The sequence below is a fragment of the Lithobates pipiens genome, unplaced genomic scaffold (genome assembly GCF_037356315.1).
Source record: "Lithobates pipiens isolate NorthernLeopardFrog02 unplaced genomic scaffold, aLitPip1_a1.2 Scaffold_13, whole genome shotgun sequence".
In the NCBI taxonomy this organism is placed as follows: domain Eukaryota; kingdom Metazoa; phylum Chordata; class Amphibia; order Anura; family Ranidae; genus Lithobates; species Lithobates pipiens.
The window spans coordinates 488,902,672-488,923,499 of NW_027507718.1; positions in this window are offsets into that span (position 1 = coordinate 488,902,672).

Here is a 20,828-nt window from a genome sequence, read left to right on the forward strand (position 1 = left end):
GCACCACCAGTGTTTGGAAAGATTCTGGCACCTCTCTCTCGCGCTCCTCTCTCTCTCTCTCGCGCTCGCGCTCTCTCTCTCGCGCTCTCTCTCTCTCGCGCTCTCTCTCTCGCGCTCTCTCTCTCGCGAGCTCGCGCTCTCTCGCGAGAGAGCGCGCGCGGGAGAGAGAGCGAGAGAGCGCGCGCGGGAGAGAGAGCGAGAGAGCGCGCGCGGGAGAGAGAGCGAGAGAGCGCGCGCGGGAGAGAGCGAGCGAGAGAGAGCGAGCGAGCGCGCGCGAGAGAGAGAGCGAGCGAGCGAGCGCGCGCGAGAGAGAGCGAGCGAGTGAGCGCGCGTGAGAGAGAGCAAGAGAGAGCGCGAGAGAGAGGTGCCAGAATCTTTCCAAACACTGGTGGTGCTGTGGCTAAACCAAATGGCAGGGCCACAACTAAAAAAGAAATTTTAGTTGTGTCTCTCTCTCGCGCTCTCACTCTCTCTCGCGCGCGCGCGCTCGCTTGCTCTCGCTCTCTCTCGCGCGCCCTCTCGCGTAAGAGAGAGAGAGAGAGAGAGTGGTGGTGCTGTGGCTAAGCCAAATGGCAGGGCCAAAACTAAAAAATAAATTTTAGTTGTGGCTCTCTCTCGCGTTTTTTTTTCTCTCTCGCTCTCTCTCTGGTGCGCTCGCTCGTGCCCTCTCTCGCTCTCTCTCTATCTCTCGCTCTCTCGCGAGAGAGAGCGCACGAGAGAGAGCGCACGAGAGAGAGAGCGTGCGCGTGAGAGAGAGCGTGCGCGTGAGAGAGAGCGCGCGCGTGAGAGAGAGCGCGCGCCGTGAGAGAGAGCGCGCGCGTGAGAGAGAGCGAGTGAGGGTGCGTGAGAAAGAGCGAGTGAGCACGCGCCTGAGAAAGAGCGCGAGAGAGAAGTGGCAAAATCTTTCCAAACACTGGTGGTGCTGTGACTAAACCAAATGGCAGGGCCACAACTAAAAAATAAATTTTAGTTGTGGCTCTCTCTCGCCCGCGCTCTCTCTCTTTCTCACGCTCTCTCCTCTCTCGCCCTCTCTCTCTCTCTCTCGCCTCTCTCTCTCTCTCTCGCCCTCTCTCTCTCTCTCTCGCCCTCTCTCTCTCTCTCTCGCCCTCTCTCTCTCTCTCGCCCTCTCTCTCTCTCTCGCCCTCTCTCTCTCTCGCCCTCTCTCTCGCGCGAGAGCGAGCGGTGGTGCTGTGGCTAAGCCAAATGGCAGGGCCACAACTCAAAAATAAATTTTAGTTGTGGCTCTCGCGCTCTCTCTCGCCCGCGCTCACTCTCGCGAGAGAAAGAGCGCGCGAGAGAGCGAGCGCGCGAGAGAACGAGCGCACGAGAGAGTGAGAGAGCAAGAGAGCGCGCAAGAGCAAGAGAGAGTGAGAGCGAAAGAGCGCGCGAGAGAGGTGCCAGAATCTTTCCAAACACTGGTGGTGCTGTGGCTAAGCCAAATGGCAGGGCCACAACTAAAAAATAAATTTTATTTTTGGCTCTCTCTTGCACTCTCACTCGCGCTCGCTCTCTCTCTGGTGAGAGAGAGCGAGCGCGCGACAGAGAAAGCAAGAGAGCGTGCGCGCTCTCTCGTGCTCTCTCTTTATCTCTCTTGCGCGGCGCGCTCTCTCTCTCTCGCGCGCGCGTGCGAGCGCTCTCTCTTGCGAACGCCGCGCGCTCTCTCTTGCGAACGCGCGCGCGCTCTCTCTCTCTCTCCCTCCCGCGCACGTGCAAGAGAGAGAGCACGTGAGAGAGAGAGCAAGAGAGTGCGCGCGCGAGAGAAAGAGCGAGAGCAAGAGAGAGCGAAAGAGCGCGCGCGAGAGAGGTGCCAGAATCTTTCCAAACACTGGTGGTGCTGTGGCTAAGCCAAATGGCAGGGCCACAACTAAAAAATTAATTTTATTTTTGGCTCTCTCTCGTGCTCGCTCTCTCTATCTCTCTCACGCTCTCTCTCTCTCGCTCTCTCTCTCGCGAGAGAGAGCGAGCGTGCGACAGAGAGAGCAAGAGAGCGCGCGTGCTCTATCTCTTTCGCGAGAGAACACGCGCGCACTCTCTCTCGCTCTCACGCGCTCTCTCTCTCTCTTTTGCGTGTGCGAGCGCGCTCTCTCGCGAGCTCACGCCCGCTCTCTCTCGTGCTCTCTCTCGCGAGAGAGAGAGAGCAAGAGAGCGTGCGCTCTCTATCTCTCTCGCGCGCTCTCTATCTCTCTTGCGCGCTCCCTCTCTATCTCTCTCGCTCGCGCGCTCGAGAGAGACAGAGAAAGCGAGAGCGCGCGCTCTCTCTCGCACTCTCTCTCTCTCACTCTCTCTTTTGCGTGTGCGAGCACGCTCTCTCTCTCGCAAGCTCTCTCGCGCACGCGAGAAAGAGAGAGAGCAAGAGAGCGTGCGAGAGAGAGTGAGAGCAAGAGAGAGTGAGAGGGAAAGAGCGTGCGAGAGAGAGGTGCCAGAATCTTTCCAAACACTGGTGGTGCTGTGGCTAAGCCAAATGGCAGGGCCACAACTAAAAAATACATTTTATTTTTGGCTCTCTCTCGCGCTCGCTCTCTCTATCTCTATCGCGCTCTCTCTCTATCTCTCTCTCTCTCACGCGCGCGCGCTCTCTCTCTATCCCTCTCGCGCGCGCGCTCTCTCTTTCTATCTCTCTCGCGCATCCTGTGCCGTGTGTGAAAGGTTTGTGTGAAAGTCTACAGATTATTATATATTCTGGAGTTTGTCCTTTTCTTTTTTAATACTAGTAATGACGGCGATCAGCAACTTAGAGCAGGACTGCGATAGTACATGGACACAGTGAGACAGGAGGGAGGGGTACATGGTACTTCCAGAACGCGAGCGCGCGAGAGAGAGCGAGAGAGAGCGTGCGAGAGAGAGAGAGCGCGTGAGAGAGAGAGAGAGAGCGCGCGAGAGAGAGAGAGAGAGAGAGAGCGCGAGAGGGAGTGAGAGCGCGTGAGAGGGAGTGAGAGCGCGCGCACGTGCGCGAGAGAGAGCGCGAGAGAGAGCGCGAGAGAGAGCCACAACTAAAATTTATTTTTGAATTGTGGCCCTGCCATTTGGCTTAGCCACATCACCACCAGTGTTTGGAAAGATTCTGGCACCTCTCTCTCGCGCGCGCTCTCTCTCGCTCTCTCGCGCTCTCTCTCTCGCGAGAGAGAGCGCGCGGGAGAGCGAGAGAGCGCGCGGGTGCGAGAGCGAGCGAGTGAGCACGCGCGAGAGAGAGCAAGAGAGAGCGCGAGAATCTTTTCAAACACTGGTGGTGCTGTGGCTAAACCAAATGGCAGGGCCACAACTAAAAAATAAATTTTAGTTGTGTCTCTCTCTCGCGCTCTCACTCTCTCTCGCACGCGCGCTCGCTTGCTCTCGCTCTCTCTCGCGCGCCCTCTCGCGCAAGAGAGAGAGAGAGAGAGTGGTGGTGCTGTGGCTAAGCCAAATGGCAGGGCCAAAACTAAAAAATAAATTTTAGTTGTGGCTCTCTCTCGCGTTTTTTTTCTCTCTCGCTCTCTCTAAATAAATTTTAGTTGTGGCTCTCTCTCGCGTTTTTTTTTCTCTCTCGCTCTCTCTCTGGTGCGCTCGCTCGTGCCCTCTCTCGCTCTCTCTCTATCTCTCGCTCTCTCTATCTCTCGCTCTCTCGCGAGAGAGAGCGCACGAGAGAGAGCGCGCGCGTGAGAGAGCGCGCGCGTGAGAGAGCGCGCGCGTGAGAGAGCGCGCGCGAGAGAGAGCGCGCGCGAGAGAGAGCGCGCGCGAGAGAGAGCGCGCGCGAGAGAGAGCGCGCGCGAGAGAGAGCGCGCGCGCGCGCGAGAGAGAGCGCGCGCGAGAGAGAGCGCGCGCGCGAGAGAGCGCGCGCGCGAGAGAGCGCGCGCGCGAGAGAGCGCGAGTGAGGGTGCGTGAGAAAGAGCGAGTGAGCGCGCGCGTGAGAGAGCGCGAGAGAGAGGTGGCAAAATCTTTCCAAACACTGGTGGTGCTGTGACTAAACCAAATGGCAGGGCCACAACTAAAAAATAAATTTTAGTTGTGGCTCTCTCTCGCCCGCGCTCTCTCTCTCTTTCTCACGCTCACTCGCCCTCGCCCTCGCCCTCGCCCTCTCTCTCTCTCTCTCTCTCTCTCTCTCTCGAGAGAGAGAGAGAGAGAGCGAGCGAGCGGTGGTGGTGCTGTGGCTAAGCCAAATGGCAGGGCCACAACTCAAAAATAAATTTTAGTTGTGGCTCTCGCGCTCGCTCTCTCTATCTCTCGCTCTCTCTATCTCTCGCTCTCTCGCGAGAGAGAGCGCACGAGAGAGAGCGCACGAGAGAGAGCGCACGAGAGAGAGAGCGCACGAGAGAGAGAGCGCACGAGAGAGAGAGCGCACGAGAGAGAGAGCGCGCGCATGAGAGAGCGCGCGCATGAGAGAGCGCGCGCATGAGAGAGCGCGCGCATGAGAGAGCGCGCGCGTGAGAGAGAGCGCGCGTGAGAGAGAGCGCGCGCGTGAGAGAGAGCGCGCGCGTGAGAGAGAGCGCGCGCGCGTGAGAGAGAGCGAGTGAGGGTGCGTGAGAAAGAGCGAGTGAGCGCGCGCGTGAGAGAGGTGGCAAAATCTTTCCAAACACTGGTGGTGCTGTGACTAAACCAAATGGCAGGGCCACAACTAAAAAATAAATTTTAGTTGTGGCTCTCTATCGCCCGCGCTCTCTCTCTCTTTCTCACGCTCACTCTCTCTCGCCCTCTCTCTCTCTCTCTCGCCCTCTCTCTCTCTCTCTCTCTCTCCCCCCTCTCTCTCGCGCGCGAGAGAGAGCGGTGGTGGTGCTGTGGCTAAGCCAAATGGCAGGGCCACAACTCAAAAATAAATTTTAGTTGTGGCTCTCGCGCTCGCTCTCTCTCTCGCCCGCGCTCACTCTCGCGAGAGAAAGAGCGCGCGAGAGAAAGAGCGCGCGAGAGAAAGAGCGCGCGAGAGAAAGAGAGAGCACGCGAGAGAGAGAGCAAGAGAGAGAGAGAGCAAGAGAGAGTGAGAGCAAGAGAGAGTGAGAGCAAGAGAGAGCGCGCGAGAGAGGTGCCAGAATCTTTCCAAACACTGGTGGTGCTGTGGCTAAGCCAAATGGCAGGGCCACAACTAAAAAATAAATTTTATTTTTGGCTCTCTCTCGCACTCTCACTCGCGCTCGCTCTCTCTCTGGTGAGAGAGAGCGAGCGCGCGACAGAGAAAGCAAGAGAGCGCGCGCGCGCTCTCTTGTGCTCTCTCTTTATCTCTCTTGCGCGCTCTCTCTCTAGCTCTCTCTCTCGCGCGCTCGAGAGAGACAGAGAAAGCGAAAGAGCACGCGTGCGCGCGCTCTCTCTTGCGCGTGCGAGCTCTCTCTTGCGACCGCGCGCGCGCTCTCTCTCTCGCTCTCTCTCCCTCCCGCGCGCAAGAGAGAGAGAGCACGCGAGAGAGAGAGCAAGAGAGCGCGCGAGAGAGAGAGCAAGAGAGTGTGCGCGCGAGAGAAAGAGCAAGAGAGAGAGAGCGAAAGAGCGCGCGCGAGAGAGGTGCCAGAATCTTTCCAAACACTGGTGGTGCTGTGGCTAAGCCAAATGGCAGGGCCACAACTAAAAAATTAATTTTATTTTTGGCTCTCTCTCACGCTCTCTCTCTCTCGCTCTCTCTCTCGCGAGAGAGAGCGAGCGTGCGACAGAGAGAGCAAGAGAGCGCGCGTGCTCTATCTCTTTCGCGAGAGAACACGCCCACACTCTCTCTCGCTCGCTCTCACGCGCTCTCTCTCTCTTTTGCGTGTGCGAGCGCGCTCTCTCGCGAGCTCACGCCCGCTCTCTCTCTCTCGTGCTCTCTCTCTCGCGAGAGAGAGAGAGAGCAAGAGAGCGCGCGCTCTCTATCTCTCTCGCGCGCTCCCTCTCTATCTCTCTCGCTCGCGAGAGACAGAGAAAGCGCGCGCTCTCTCTCGCACTCTCTCTCGCGCTCTCTCTCACTCTCTCTTTTGCGCGTGCGAGCACGCTCTCTCTCTCGCAAGCTCTCTCGCGCGTGCGAGAGAGAGCACGCGAGAAAGAGAGAGAGCAAGAGAGCGTGCGAGAGAGAGAGAGAGAGAGTGAGAGCAAGAGAGAGAGAGAGAGAGTGAGAGCGAAAGAGCGCGCGAGAGAGAGGTGCCAGAATCTTTCCAAACACTGGTGGTGCTGTGACTAAGCCAAATTTTAGTTGTGGCTCTCTCTCGCCCGCGCTCTGTCTCTCTCTCTCTCTCGCCCGCGCTCTGTGTCTCTCTCTCTCTCTCTCGCCCTCTCTCTCACGTGCTCTCTCTCTCGCCCTCTCTCTCTCGTGCTCTCTCTCTCTCTCTCTCTCTCTCGAGAGAGAGAGAGAGAGAGAGAGAGAGGTGGTGCTGTGGCTAAGCCAAATGGCAGGGCCACAGCTCAAAAATAAATTTTAGTTGTGGCTCTCGCGCTCGCTCTCTTGCCCGCGCTCACTCTCGCCCTCGCAAGAGAGAGAGCGCGCGAGAAAGCGAGAGCGCGCGAGAGAGGGAGAGCGCGCGAGAGAGAGGGAGAGCACGCGAGAGAGAGGGAGAGCACGCGAGAGAGAGGGAGAGCACGCGAGAGAGAGGGAGAGCACGCGAGAGAGAGGGAGAGCACGCGAGAGAGAGAGCAAGAGAGCGCGCGAGAGCAAGAGAGAGTGAGAGCGAAAGAGCGCACGAGAGAGAGGTGCCAGAATCTTTCCAAACAGTGGTGGTGCTGTGGCTAAGCCAAATGGCAGGGCCACAACAAAAAAAAATTTTTTATTTTTGGCTCTCTCTCGCGCGCGCGCGCTCTCTTGCGCGTGCGAGCTCTCTCTCTCTCTCTCTCTCTCTCTCTCTCTCTCTCTCTCTCGCGAGAGAGAGCACGCGAGAGAGAGTGAGAGCGAAAGAGCGCGTGAGAGAGGTGCCAGAATCTATCCAAACACTGGTGGTGCTGTGGCTAAGCCAAATGGCAGGGCCACAACTAAAGAATAAATTTTATTTTTGGCTCTCTCTCGCGCTCGCTCTCTCTCTCTCTCTCTCTCTCTCTCTCTCTATCTCTCTCGCGCGCTCTCTCTATCTCTCTCTGGCGAGTGCGCTCTCTCTCGCGAGATAGAACGCGCATGCTCTCTCTCTCGCTCGAGAGAGACAGAGAAAGCGCGAGTGCACGCGCGCTCTCTCTCGCACTCTCTCTCTCGCACACACGCTCTCTCGCTCTCTCTTTTGTGCGTGCGAGCACGCTCTCTCTCTCTCGAGCGCGCGAGAGAGAGAGCACGCGAGAGAGAGAGCACGCGAGAGAGAGCACGAGAGCGCGCACGAGAGAGAGAGCACGAGAGCAAGAGAGCGCGCGAGAGAGAGGTGCCAGAATCTTTCCAAACACTGGTGGTGCTGTGGCTAAGCCAAATGGCAGGGCCACAACTAAAAAATAAATTTTATATTTGGCGCTCTCTCTATCTCGCGCTCGCACGCGACAGAGAGAGCAAGAGAGCACGTGCGCTCTCTCTCTCTCTCTCTCTCTCTCTCTCTCGAGAGAGAGAGAGAGAGAGAGAAAGCGCGAGAGAGAGAGAGAGACAGAGAAAGCGCGAGAGAGAGTGCGCGCGTGCTCTCTCGCTCGCTCTCTCTCTCTTTTGCGCGTGCGAGCGCGCTCTCTCTCTCGCGAGCGTGCGCTCTCTCTCTCACGCTCGAGAGAGAGCGCGCGAGAGAGTGAGAGAGAGAGCGCGCGCGAGAGAGAGCAAGAGAGCGCGCGAGAGAGAGCAAGAGAGCGCGCGAGAGAGAGCAAGAGAGCGCGCGAGAGAGAGCGCGCGCGAGAGAGCGCGCGAGAGGGCAAGAGAGAGCGAGAGAGAGCGAGAGAGCGCGCGAGAGGGCAAGAGCGCGCGAGAGGGCAAGAGAGCGCGCGAGAGGGCAAGAGAGCGCGCAAGAGGGCAAGAGAGCGCGCGAGAGGGCGCGAGAGAGAGCGAGAGAGCGCGCGAGAGAGAGCGAGAGAGCGCGCGAGAGAGAGCGAGAGAGCGCGCGAGAGAGAGCGAGAGAGCGCGCGCGAGAGAGCGAGAGAGCGCGCGCGAGAGAGCGAGAGAGCGCGCGCGAGAGAGCGAGAGAGCGCGCGCGAGAGAGCGAGAGAGCGCGCGCGAGAGAGCGAGAGAGCGCGCGCGAGAGAGCGAGAGAGCGCGCGCGAGAGAGCGCGCGCGAGAGAGAGAGAGCGAGAGAGCGCGCGCGAGAGAGAGAGCGCGCGCGAGAGAGAGAGCGCGCGCGAGAGAGAGAGAGCGCGCGCGAGAGAGAGAGAGCGCGCGCGAGAGAGAGAGAGCGCGCGCGAGAGAGAGAGAGCGAGAGAGCGCGCGCGAGAGAGAGAGAGCGAGAGAGCGCGCGCGAGAGAGAGAGAGCGAGAGAGCGCGCGCGAGAGAGAGAGCGAGAGAGCGCGCGCGAGAGAGAGCGAGAGAGCGCGCGCGAGAGAGAGAGCGAGAGAGCGCGCGCGAGAGAGAGAGCGAGAGAGCGCGCGCGAGAGAGAGAGAGCGAGAGAGCGCGCGCGAGAGAGAGAGAGCGAGAGAGCGCGCGCGAGAGAGAGAGAGCGAGAGAGAGAGAGAGCGAGAGAGCGCGCGCGAGAGAGAGAGCGAGAGAGAGAGAGAGCGAGAGAGCGCGCGCGAGAGAGAGAGAGCGAGAGAGCGCGCGCGAGAGAGAGAGAGCGAGAGAGCGCGCGCGAGAGAGAGAGCGAGAGAGCGCGCGCGAGAGAGAGAGAGAGCGAGAGAGCGCGCGCGAGAGAGAGAGAGAGCGAGAGAGCGCGCGCGAGAGAGAGAGAGAGCGAGAGAGCGCGCGCGAGAGAGAGAGAGAGCGAGAGAGCGAGAGAGCGCGCGCGAGAGAGAGAGAGAGCGAGAGAGCGCGCGCGAGAGAGAGAGAGCGAGAGAGCGCGCGCGAGAGAGAGAGAGCGAGAGAGCGCGCGCGAGAGAGAGAGAGCGAGAGAGCGCGCGCGAGAGAGAGAGAGCGAGAGAGCGCGCGCGAGAGAGAGAGAGCGAGAGAGCGCGCGCGAGAGAGAGAGAGCGAGAGAGCGCGCGCGAGAGAGAGAGAGCGAGAGAGCGCGCGCGAGAGAGAGAGAGCGAGAGAGCGCGCGCGAGAGAGAGAGCGAGAGAGCGCGCGCGAGAGAGAGAGCGAGAGAGCGCGCGCGAGAGAGAGAGAGCGAGAGAGCGCGCGCGAGAGAGAGAGAGCGAGAGAGCGCGCGCGCGAGAGAGAGCGAGAGAGCGCGCGCGCGAGAGAGAGCGAGAGAGCGCGCGCGCGAGAGAGAGCGAGAGAGCGCGCGCGCGAGAGAGAGCGAGAGAGCGCGCGCGAGAGAGAGAGCGAGAGAGCGCGCGCGAGAGAGAGAGAGCGAGAGAGCGCGCGCGAGAGAGAGAGCGAGAGAGCGCGCGCGCGAGAGAGAGAGCGCGAGAGAGAGCGAGAGAGCGCGCGCGAGAGAGAGAGCGAGAGAGCGCGCGCGAGAGAGAGAGCGAGAGAGCGCGCGCGAGAGAGAGAGCAAGAGAGCGCGCGCGAGAGAGAGAGCGAGAGAGCGCGCGCGAGAGAGAGAGCGAGAGAGCGCGCGCGAGAGAGAGAGCGAGAGAGCGCGCGAGAGAGAGAGCGAGAGAGAGAGCGAGAGAGAGAGAGCGAGAGAGCGCACGAGAGAGAGAGCGAGAGAGCGAGCGAGAGAGCGAGAGAGAGAGAGAGAGAGAGAGCGAGAGAGCGCGCGAGAGAGAGAGCGAGAGAGCGCGCGCGAGAGAGAGAGCGCGCGCGAGAGAGAGAGAGCGAGAGAGCGCGCGCGAGAGAGAGAGCGAGAGAGCGCGCGCGAGAGAGAGAGCGAGAGAGCGCACGCGCGAGAGAGAGAGCGAGAGAGCGCGCGCGCGAGAGAGAGAGCGAGAGAGCGCGCGCGCGAGAGAGAGAGCGAGAGAGCGCGCGCGCGAGAGAGAGAGCGAGAGAGCGCGCGCGCGAGAGAGAGAGCGAGAGAGCGCGCGCGAGAGAGAGAGCGAGAGAGCGCGCGCGAGAGAGAGAGCGAGAGAGCGCGCGCGAGAGAGAGAGCGAGAGAGCGCGCGCGAGAGAGAGAGAGCGAGAGAGCGCGCGCGAGAGAGAGCGAGAGAGCGCGCGCGAGAGAGAGAGAGCGAGAGAGCGCGCGCGAGAGAGAGAGAGCGAGAGAGCGCGCGCGAGAGAGAGAGAGCAAGAGAGCGCGCGCGAGAGAGAGAGAGCAAGAGAGCGCGCGCGAGAGAGAGAGAGCAAGAGAGCGCGCGCGAGAGAGAGAGAGCAAGAGAGCGCGCGCGAGAGAGAGAGAGAGAGCAAGAGAGCGCGCGCGAGAGAGAGAGAGAGAGCAAGAGAGCGCGCGCGCGAGAGAGAGAGAGAGCAAGAGAGCGCGCGCGCGAGAGAGAGAGAGAGCAAGAGAGCGCGCGCGAGAGAGAGAGAGAGCAAGAGAGCGCGCGCGAGAGAGAGAGAGAGAGCAAGAGAGCGCGCGCGAGAGAGAGAGAGAGCAAGAGAGCGCGCGAGAGAGAGAGAGAGCAAGAGAGCGCGCGCGAGAGAGAGAGAGCAAGAGAGCGCGCGCGAGAGAGAGAGAGAGCAAGAGAGCGCGCGCGAGAGAGAGAGCGCAAGAGAGCGCGCGCGAGAGAGAGAGCGCAAGAGAGCGCGCGCGAGAGAGAGAGCGCAAGAGAGCGCGCGCGAGAGAGAGAGCGCAAGAGAGCGCGCGCGAGAGAGAGAGCGCAAGAGAGCGCGCGCGAGAGAGAGAGCGCAAGAGAGCGCGTGCGAGAGAGCAAGAGAGCGCGAGAGAGAGAGCAAGAGAGCGCGCGCGCGAGAGAGAGAGCGCGCGCGCGCGAGAGAGAGAGCGCGCGCGCGAGAGAGAGAGAGCAAGAGAGCGCGCGCGAGAGAGAGCAAGAGAGCGCGCGCGCGAGAGAGAGAGCAAGAGAGCGCGCGCGCGAGAGAGAGAGCAAGAGAGCGCGCGCGCGAGAGAGAGAGCAAGAGAGCGCGCGCGCGAGAGAGAGAGCAAGAGAGCGCGCGCGCGAGAGAGAGAGCAAGAGAGCGCGCGCGCGAGAGAGAGCAAGAGAGCGCGCGCGCGCGAGAGAGAGAGCAAGAGAGCGCGCGCGCGCGAGAGAGAGAGCAAGAGAGCGCGCGCGCGCGAGAGAGAGAGAGCAAGAGAGCGCGCGCGCGCGAGAGAGAGAGAGAGCAAGAGAGCGCGCGCGCGCGAGAGAGAGAGAGCAAGAGAGCGCACGCACGCGAGAGAGAGCGCGCGAGAGAGCGCGCGCGCGCGCGAGAGAGAGAGCGCGCGCACGAGAGAGAGAGCGCGCGCACGAGAGAGAGAGCGCGCGCACGAGAGAGAGAGAGAGAGCAAGAGAGCACGTGCGCGAGAGAGAGAGCAAGAGAGAGGTGCCAGAATCTTTACAAACACTGGTGGTGTATTTGGTAATTGTATTTTTGGCGCTCTCTCGCGCTCTCTCTCTCGCGCTCTCTCTCTCGCGCTCTCTCTCTCGCGCTCTCTCTCTCGCGAGCTCTCTCTCGCGAGCTCTCTCTCGCGAGCTCTCTCTCGCGAGCTCTCTCTCGCGAGCTCTCGCGATCGCTCTCTCTAGCTCTCTCTTTCTCTCTCAAATGTCTGGAGTCACCTGAGAGCTGGTAGCTCAATCAGGATCACGCGACTCCTTTTCGGTAGGAAATGTCTGGAGTCACCTGAGAGCTGGTAGCTCAATCAGGGTCACGCGACTCCTTTTCGGTAGGAAATGTCTGGAATCATCACCTGAGAACTGGTAGCTCAATCAGGATCACGCGACTCCTTTTCGGTAGGAAATGTCTGGAATCATCACCCGAGAACTGGTAGCTCAATCAGGATCACGCGACTCCTTTTCGGTAGGAAATGTCTGGAGTCACCTGAGAGCTGGTAGCTCAATCAGGGTCACGCGACTCCTTTTCGGTAGGAAATGTCTGGAATCATCACCTGAGAACTGGTAGCTCAATCAGGATCACGCGACTCCTTTTCGGTAGGAAATGTCTGGAATCATCACCTGAGAGCTGGTAGCTCAATCAGGATCACGCGACTCCTTTTCGGTAGGAAATGTCTGGAATCATCACCTGAGAACTGGTAGCTCAATCAGGATCACGCGACTCCTTTTCGGTAGGAAATGTCTGGAATCATCACCCGAGAACTGGTAGCTCAATCAGGATCACGCGACTCCTTTTCGGTAGGAAATGTCTGGAATCATCACCTGAGAGCTGGTAGCTCAATCAGGATCACGCGACTCCTTTTCGGTAGGAAATGTCTGGAGTCATCACCTGAGAGCTGGTAGCTCAATCAGGGTCACGCGACTCCTTTTCGGTAGGAAATGTCTGGAATCATCACCTGAGAGCTGGTAGCTCAATCAGGGTCACGCGACTCCTTTTCGGTAGGAAATGTCTGGAATCATCACCTGAGAGCTGGTAGCTCAATCAGGATCACGCGACTCCTTTTCGGTAGGAAATGTCTGGAATCATCACCTGAGAGCTGGTAGCTCAATCAAAGCAACTCCTTTTCTGCGGTAAGAGCCTTAAATATGTATTTTTCTCTGCATCATCTACTTTAAATAGAAGATATCACAAACATATACTCTTGGTATACATAAGGGCCAGTTCACACCACATGCAGTCCAGTGCGTTATTTTTGCATCAAAAACGCATGAAAAGTAGGTTATATGGTTTTCAATGGCATAGTTCACACCAGGGCGTTCAGTTCCAGTGCGTTCCAGCTCCAGAAAAGAAAGTAGAACATGCTGCATTTTTTTTGCACTAGACTGTACTGAAAAGCTGTAAAACACATCAAAAATGCACCAGAAGGCACTGCAACACATTTGTCCTTATTTAAGGTTAAGAAAAAAAAAGGAGGGGGAAAAAAGCACTGGACTGCATCAAAAACGCACCAAAAACGCGCATGCAGAAAAGCACCTGGAACGCATCTGGACTGCATTTCTATGGTGTGAACTGGCCCTAACCCCATGTTGTTTTCAGGGGACCTGAAAGAGTATTTATAACAAACGATGCATTACCTGGATGGGGACTCCATTTCCATCAATCCCCTGGACATAAAGAACGTAGTCTTCACCGTTCATTTGAAAATAATAATGATAGGGGATGAACCTCCGACACATGGGGCAAGTCGGGTTCAGCTGAAGCCACCTGTGGACACAATCCATATGGAACGTGTGATTACATATTAAATGAACAGAGTCCTCCTCACTATACTCACCGAGGCAGATGGAACAGGTAGGCTGATCCATTGCCGGTGGTCTCTGGGGAGGCTCCTGCGGTGCCGGTGGTCTCTGGGGAGGCTCCTGCGGTGCCGGTGGTCTCTGGGGAGGCTCCTGCGGTGCCGGTGGTCTCCGGGGAGGCTCCTGCGGTGCCGGTGGTCTCCGGGGAGGCTCCTGCGGTGCCGGTGGTCTCCGGGGAGGCTCCTGCGGTGCCGGTGGTCTCCGGGGAGGCTCCTGCGGTGCCGGTGGTCTCCGGGGAGGCTCCTGCGGTGCCGGTGGTCTCCGGGGAGGCTCCTGCGGTGCCGGTGGTCTCCGGGGAGGCTCCTGCGGTGCCGGTGGTCTCCGGGGCGCTGGGTGCTGATCCCTGCTGTCTCCATCCTCTTGTCTCCTCCGAAGCTGTGCTCGGGTGCGGTGAGCGACCGGTGACTCTCCTCCCTCCGGGCGTGATCGCCTTCCACGGGTCCGTGAGGGACGTGGCATCTTAATGCCGGTATAACTGAAAAAAACACAAAAAACTAAAAATATTAATCATAATATATACATATATATAAGAAGATGATAATAGCAAAAAATGTAACTAAAAAAGCTAATAATTGCAGGAAACACAATCTGACAATGTGAAGATTAGGTGTGAACCTTGCTCTATGATAAATTAAGAATTAGTGATTAATATGAGCCGCTCCCCTCAAAGTGTAGACAACGCTGACTTGAGTAATATTTAACAGTGATGGGGGGCGCTATTAATAAAGTACTAATAACTGATCATAACAACTGACACTTTTCAGGCCTGGAAACTTTGACTGGGAATACCTCGGTCATGTAACACTGTAGCCAAATAAATGTTATATCATTTTATAGATTTACATATAATTAAACTGTACTATGGTCATTTTACCATTTCAGCCCCGGAAGATTTTACCCCCTTAATGACCAGAGTATTTTTTGCAATTTGGCACTGTGTCGCTTTACCTGACAATTGCGCGATCGTGCGACTTGTACCCAAACAAAATTAACATCCTTTTTCCCCCACAAATGAAGCTTTCTTTTGGGGGTATTTGATCACGTCTGTGGTTTTAATTTTTTGCGATATAAACAAAAAAAGACTGACAATTTTTTTTTTCTTTAAAGTGTAATTTTTTTACTTTTTGCTATATTAAAATATCCCCAAAAAATATATTAAAAACATGATTTTTTTTCAGTTTAGGCTGATATGTATTCTTCTACATATTTTTGGGAAAAAATATAAAAAAATTGCAATAAGTGTATATTGATTGGTTTACGCAAAAGTTATAGCATCTACAAAATAGGGGATAGATTTATGCCATTTGTATTATGAATTTTTTTTTCTTTATTAGTAATAGCGGTGTTTTGCGATTTTTATCGGGACTGCGACAATGCGGTGGACAGATCAGACAATTTTGACACTATTTTGGGACTATTGACATTTATACAGAGCTAAAAATAGCCAATGATTACTGTGTAAATGTCACTGGCGGGGAAGGGGTTAACACTAGAGGGTGATCAAGGGGTTAAATGTGTTCCCTCACCGTGTTCTAACTGAAGGGAGGATGGGCTACCTAGGACATGAAATCACTGCTCCCGATGACAGAGCAGCAGATCCCTGTCAGGTCACTAGGCAGAACAGGGAATGCCTTGTTTACATTTCCCCATTAAACCTCTCCTTGTCACCATCGTGGGCCACCGGCAGAAATCAAGCCCGAAGGACCCACGTGCACGGGCTGCCATGCCGGGATTATGAAGGGACGTATGGTTACGACCTTTTGCACACCTGTGCCATTCTGCCGACGTACATCGGCGTGTGGCACTTGGGAAGCAGTTAATAGCGGTGTATGCTGGGCATAATTCTCAGTATTTGTTCTTATTCTGTATGTATGGACCCTGCACAGTACCACGTCTCTTGTCTCATATGCTGGGTGTAATTTTTAGTAACTTATTGTATGCAGGGCCATCTTTAATGCTGATTGGACCCTGGGCAAACAGGGCCCCCAACCGCTATTAGACATAAATAGCAGCAAGACCCTAATAAGTTTACTGCAGCAGATCAGGCAGCAATTGCATCTAATACAGGAGATGACCAGAGACTGAAAATCAAATACAGGAGATGACCAGAGACTGAAAATCAAATACAGGAGATGACCAGAGACTGCGGATCTAATACAGGAGATGACCAGAGACTGCGGATCTAATACAGGAGATGACCAGAGACTGCGGATATAATACAGGAGATGACCAGAGAGTGCGGATATAATACAGGAGATGACCAGAGAGTGCGGATATAATACAGGAGATGACCAGAGACTGCGGATATAATACAGGAGATGACCAGAGACTGCAAATCTATTTCAGGAGATGACCAGAGACTGCGGATATAATACAGGAGTTGACCAGAGACTGCGGATATAATACATGAGATGACCAGAGACTGCAAATCTATTTCAGGAGATGACCAGAGAGTGCGGATATAATACAGGAGATGACCAGAGACTGCAGATATAATACAGGAGATGACCAGAGAGTGCGGATATAATACAGGAGATGACCAGAGAGTGCGGATATAATACAGGAGATGACCAGAGACTGCGGATATAATACAGGAGATGACCAGAGACTGCAGATATAATACAGGAGATGACCAGAGAGTGCGGATATAATACAGGAGATGACCAGAGAGTGCGGATATAATACAGGAGATGACCAGAGACTGCGGATATAATACAGGAGATGACCAGAGACTGCAAATCTATTTCAGGAGATGACCAGAGACTGCGGATATAATACAGGAGTTGACCAGAGACTGCGGATATAATACATGAGATGACCAGAGACTGCAAATCTATTTCAGGAGATGACCAGAGACTGCGGATATAATACAGGAGATGACCAGAGACTGCAGATATAATACAGGAGATGACCAGAGAGTGCGGATATAATACAGGAGATGACCAGAGACTGCGGATATAATACAGGAGATGACCAGAGACTGCGGATATAATACAGGAGATGACCAGAGACTGCGGATATAATACAGGAGATGACCAGAGACTGCGGATATAATACAGGAGATGACCAGAGAGTGCGGATATAATACATGAGATGACCAGAGACTGCAAATCTATTTCAGGAGATGACCAGAGACTGCGGATATAATACAGGAGATGACCAGAGACTGCGGATATAATACAGGAGATGACCAGAGACTGCGGATATAATACAGGAGATGACCAGAGACTGCGGATATAATACAGGAGATGACCAGAGACTGCGGATATAATACAGGAGATGACCAGAGACTGCGGATATAATACAGGAGATGACCAGAGACTGCGGATATAATACAGGAGATGACCAGAGACTGCGGATATAATACAGGAGATGACCAGAGACCAGAGTACAGGAGGTGATAAACTAAGTAACCATTTTAAATATTTTCATAGCAGTGTACAGCTATACTGTTCATAAATAACAGGTTAGGGTTAATATAACAGTCATCAAGCAGTGGGGAGAATGACCTACCTAGCCAGTCAAGCTCACCACCCGCTCTCATTGATTCAGGGATAGGGCCCTCAGGGGTCCAGGTGTGGGGCCCTCAGGGGTCTGAAGGCAGAGTTCGGAAAGTTCTGGGGGCGGGATTCAAAGGTCTGGGGGCGGGACTCTTATCTCTCCTACTCCGATGTTAGCTCCAAGCCTCCAAGCATACAGGCTGTATGGGCGGGGTCAGAGTGGTAGTGGAGCTCCTGGCCCCGCCCCCATCCCTGGCCGGGGAATACAGAAATTTATTTCTGCGCTCGGTGGGGTTATCATGGCATGGTTGGGGCCCCAATTTGAATTTGCAGGCAGCGCGGCCACAAGGGACAGCTGCTTTTGCAGGCCCCCTACAATGATAGGGCCCAGGGCAGCTGCCCCTTTTGCCCTGTGTCAAAGACGGCCTTGATTGTATGTGACTTTATACTGTGTCTCTGAATGATCCTGAGTAGGGCGGTCATCAAGGTTGTTCCACGGCTCTCCTATAGGTGGTGCCAGGCAGCAGGCAGATTGGACAGTGGGGTGGGTAAGAGCAATTGCAGAATGATGCCCTCTGCAGCAACTTAAAGCAGTTTTCTTCCTCTCTCCCTCTCGCCAGCTTTCAGCTGCTCGATGGAGAGACACAGACGAGGCTGATCCAGGGGGTGATAATTTCCACCCAGATTTCATTTGTTCCCCTCCCCAGCCTTTCCTTTGATGTAATGCCTGAGTGGCTGCTGATCTCCCCCCACCATCGCCCGCTCTCAGAGCCGGGAAAGGGGAATGGCATCCTGGAGCAGTGATAGGAGAAGTGGCAGCGTGGGGAGATGGCATCGGACTGTACACACAGTTTGATTACCGCCCCCCATCTCCTCCAAGGGCTGCTCATCTCCCAGCAGCAGGAAATGTGGATAGGGGGCTGTAATCAAACTGTGTGTGTGAAGTCTAATGCCATCTAAGAGCGATCCTCTCATGTGCTGGAGGAGTGCTGTAGTGACAGGAGAGGGTGAAGGTTACAGGGAAATTGTACACAATGAGGGGGGAATAATTGTGCGTTTGTGGAGAAGGGGGATGGGAAGCTTTCTGTGCTGAGAAGTGTAATCAGGATTGGGGGGGATATTTTCTAGAAGGAGGAATGGGGGGGGATATGTGCTAGGAGGAGAGTTTGGGGGGGATTTGGGGAAAATGTGTGTGCTAGAAGGTGGTGGGAATTTCTGATAAGAGGGGGGAAAGCTGGATAGTCACCGATCCGGGATCTGAAAGAGTCAACCTTTATTGATAGGTGGCACTGGTGGGTATTGATCGGTGGGCACTGATAGGCAGCATGGATAAGTGGCACTAATGGGCATTAATGGACATCACTGAAAGCCAGCACTTACTGGCATCACTAATCGGCCTGAGAGCTGGTAGCTCAATCAGGATCACGCGACTCCTTTTCGGTAGGAAATGTCTGGAATCATCACCTGAGAGCTGGTAGCTCAATCAAAGCAACTCCTTTTCTGCGGTAAGAGCCTTAAATATGTATTTTTCTCTGCATCATCTACTTTAAATAGAAGATATCACAAACATATACTCTTGGTATACATAAGGGCCAGTTCACACCACATGCAGTCCAGTGCGTTATTTTTGCATCAAAAACGCATGAAAAGTAGATTATATGGTTTTCAATGGCATAGTTCACACCAGGGCGTTCAGTTCCAGTGCGTTCCAGCTCCAGAAAAGAAAGTAGAACATGCTGCATTTTTTTTGCACTAGACTGTACTGAAAAGCTGTAAAACACATCAAAAATGCACCAGAAGGCACTGCAACACATTTGTCCTTATTTAAGGTTAAGAAAAAAAAAGGAGGGGGAAAAAAGCACTGGACTGCATCAAAAACGCACCAAAAACGCGCATGCAGAAAAGCACCTGGAACGCATCTGGACTGCATTTCTATGGTGTGAACTGGCCCTAACCCCATGTTGTTTTCAGGGGACCTGAAAGAGTATTTATAACAAACGATGCATTACCTGGATGGGGACTCCATTTCCATCAATCCCCTGGACATAAAGAACGTAGTCTTCACCGTTCATTTGAAAATAATAATGATAGGGGATGAACCTCCGACACATGGGGCAAGTCGGGTTCAGCTGAAGCCACCTGTGGACACAATCCATATGGAACGTGTGATTACATATTAAATGAACAGAGTCCTCCTCACTATACTCACCGAGGCAGATGGAACAGGTAGGCTGATCCATTGCCGGTGGTCTCTGGGGAGGCTCCTGCGGTGCCGGTGGTCTCTGGGGAGGCTCCTGCGGTGCCGGTGGTCTCTGGGGAGGCTCCTGCGGTGCCGGTGGTCTCCGGGGAGGCTCCTGCGGTGCCGGTGGTCTCCGGGGAGGCTCCTGCGGTGCCGGTGGTCTCCGGGGAGGCTCCTGCGGTGCCGGTGGTCTCCGGGGAGGCTCCTGCGGTGCCGGTGGTCTCCGGGGAGGCTCCTGCGGTGCCGGTGGTCTCCGGGGAGGCTCCTGCGGTGCCGGTGGTCTCCGGGGAGGCTCCTGCGGTGCCGGTGGTCTCCGGGGCGCTGGGTGCTGATCCCTGCTGTCTCCATCCTCTTGTCTCCTCCGAAGCTGTGCTCGGGTGCGGTGAGCGACCGGTGACTCTCCTCCCTCCGGGCGTGATCGCCTTCCACGGGTCCGTGAGGGACGTGGCATCTTAATGCCGGTATAACTGAAAAAAACACAAAAAACTAAAAATATTAATCATAATATATACATATATATAAGAAGATGATAATAGCAAAAAATGTAACTAAAAAAGCTAATAATTGCAGGAAACACAATCTGACAATGTGAAGATTAGGTGTGAACCTTGCTCTATGATAAATTAAGAATTAGTGATTAATATGAGCCGCTCCCCTCAAAGTGTAGACAACGCTGACTTGAGTAATATTTAACAGTGATGGGGGGCGCTATTAATAAAGTACTAATAACTGATCATAACAACTGACACTTTTCAGGCCTGGAAACTTTGACTGGGAATACCTCGGTCATGTAACACTGTAGCCAAATAAATGTTATATCATTTTATAGATTTACATATAATTAAACTGTACTATGGTCATTTTACCATTTCAGCCCCGGAAGATTCTACCCCCTTAATGACCAGAGTGTTTTTTGCAATTTGGCACTGTGTCGCTTTACCTGACAATTGCGCGATCGTGCGACTTGTACCCAAACAAAATTAACATCCTTTTTCCCCCACAAATGAAGCTTTCTTTTGGGGGTATTTGATCACGTCTGTGGTTTTAATTTTTTGCGATATAAACAAAAAAAGACTGACAATTTTTTTTTTCTTTAAAGTGTAATTTTTTTACTTTTTGCTATATTAAAATATCCCCAAAAAATATATTAAAAACATGATTTTTTTTCAGTTTAGGCTGATATGTATTCTTCTACATATTTTTGGGAAAAAATATAAAAAAATTGCAATAAGTGTATATTGATTGGTTTACGCAAAAGTTATAGCATCTACAAAATAGGGGATAGATTTATGCCATTTGTATTATGAATTTTTTTTTCTTTATTAGTAATAGCGGTGTTTTGCGATTTTTATCGGGACTGCGACAATGCGGTGGACAGATCAGACAATTTTGACACTATTTTGGGACTATTGACATTTATACAGAGCTAAAAATAGCCAATGATTACTGTGTAAATGTCACTGGCGGGGAAGGGGTTAACACTAGAGGGTGATCAAGGGGTTAAATGTGTTCCCTCACCGTGTTCTAACTGAAGGGAGGATGGGCTACCTAGGACATGAAATCACTGCTCCCGATGACAGAGCAGCAGATCCCTGTCAGGTCACTAGGCAGAACAGGGAATGCCTTGTTTACATTTCCCCATTAAACCTCTCCTTGTCACCATCGTGGGCCACCGGCAGAAATCAAGCCCGAAGGACCCACGTGCACGGGCTGCCATGCCGGGATTATGAAGGGACGTATGGTTACGACCTTTTGCACACCTGTGCCATTCTGCCGACGTACATCGGCGTGTGGCACTTGGGAAGCAGTTAATAGCGGTGTATGCTGGGCATAATTCTCAGTATTTGTTCTTATTCTGTATGTATGGACCCTGCACAGTACCACGTCTCTTGTCTCATATGCTGGGTGTAATTTTTAGTAACTTATTGTATGCAGGGCCATCTTTAATGCTGATTGGACCCTGGGC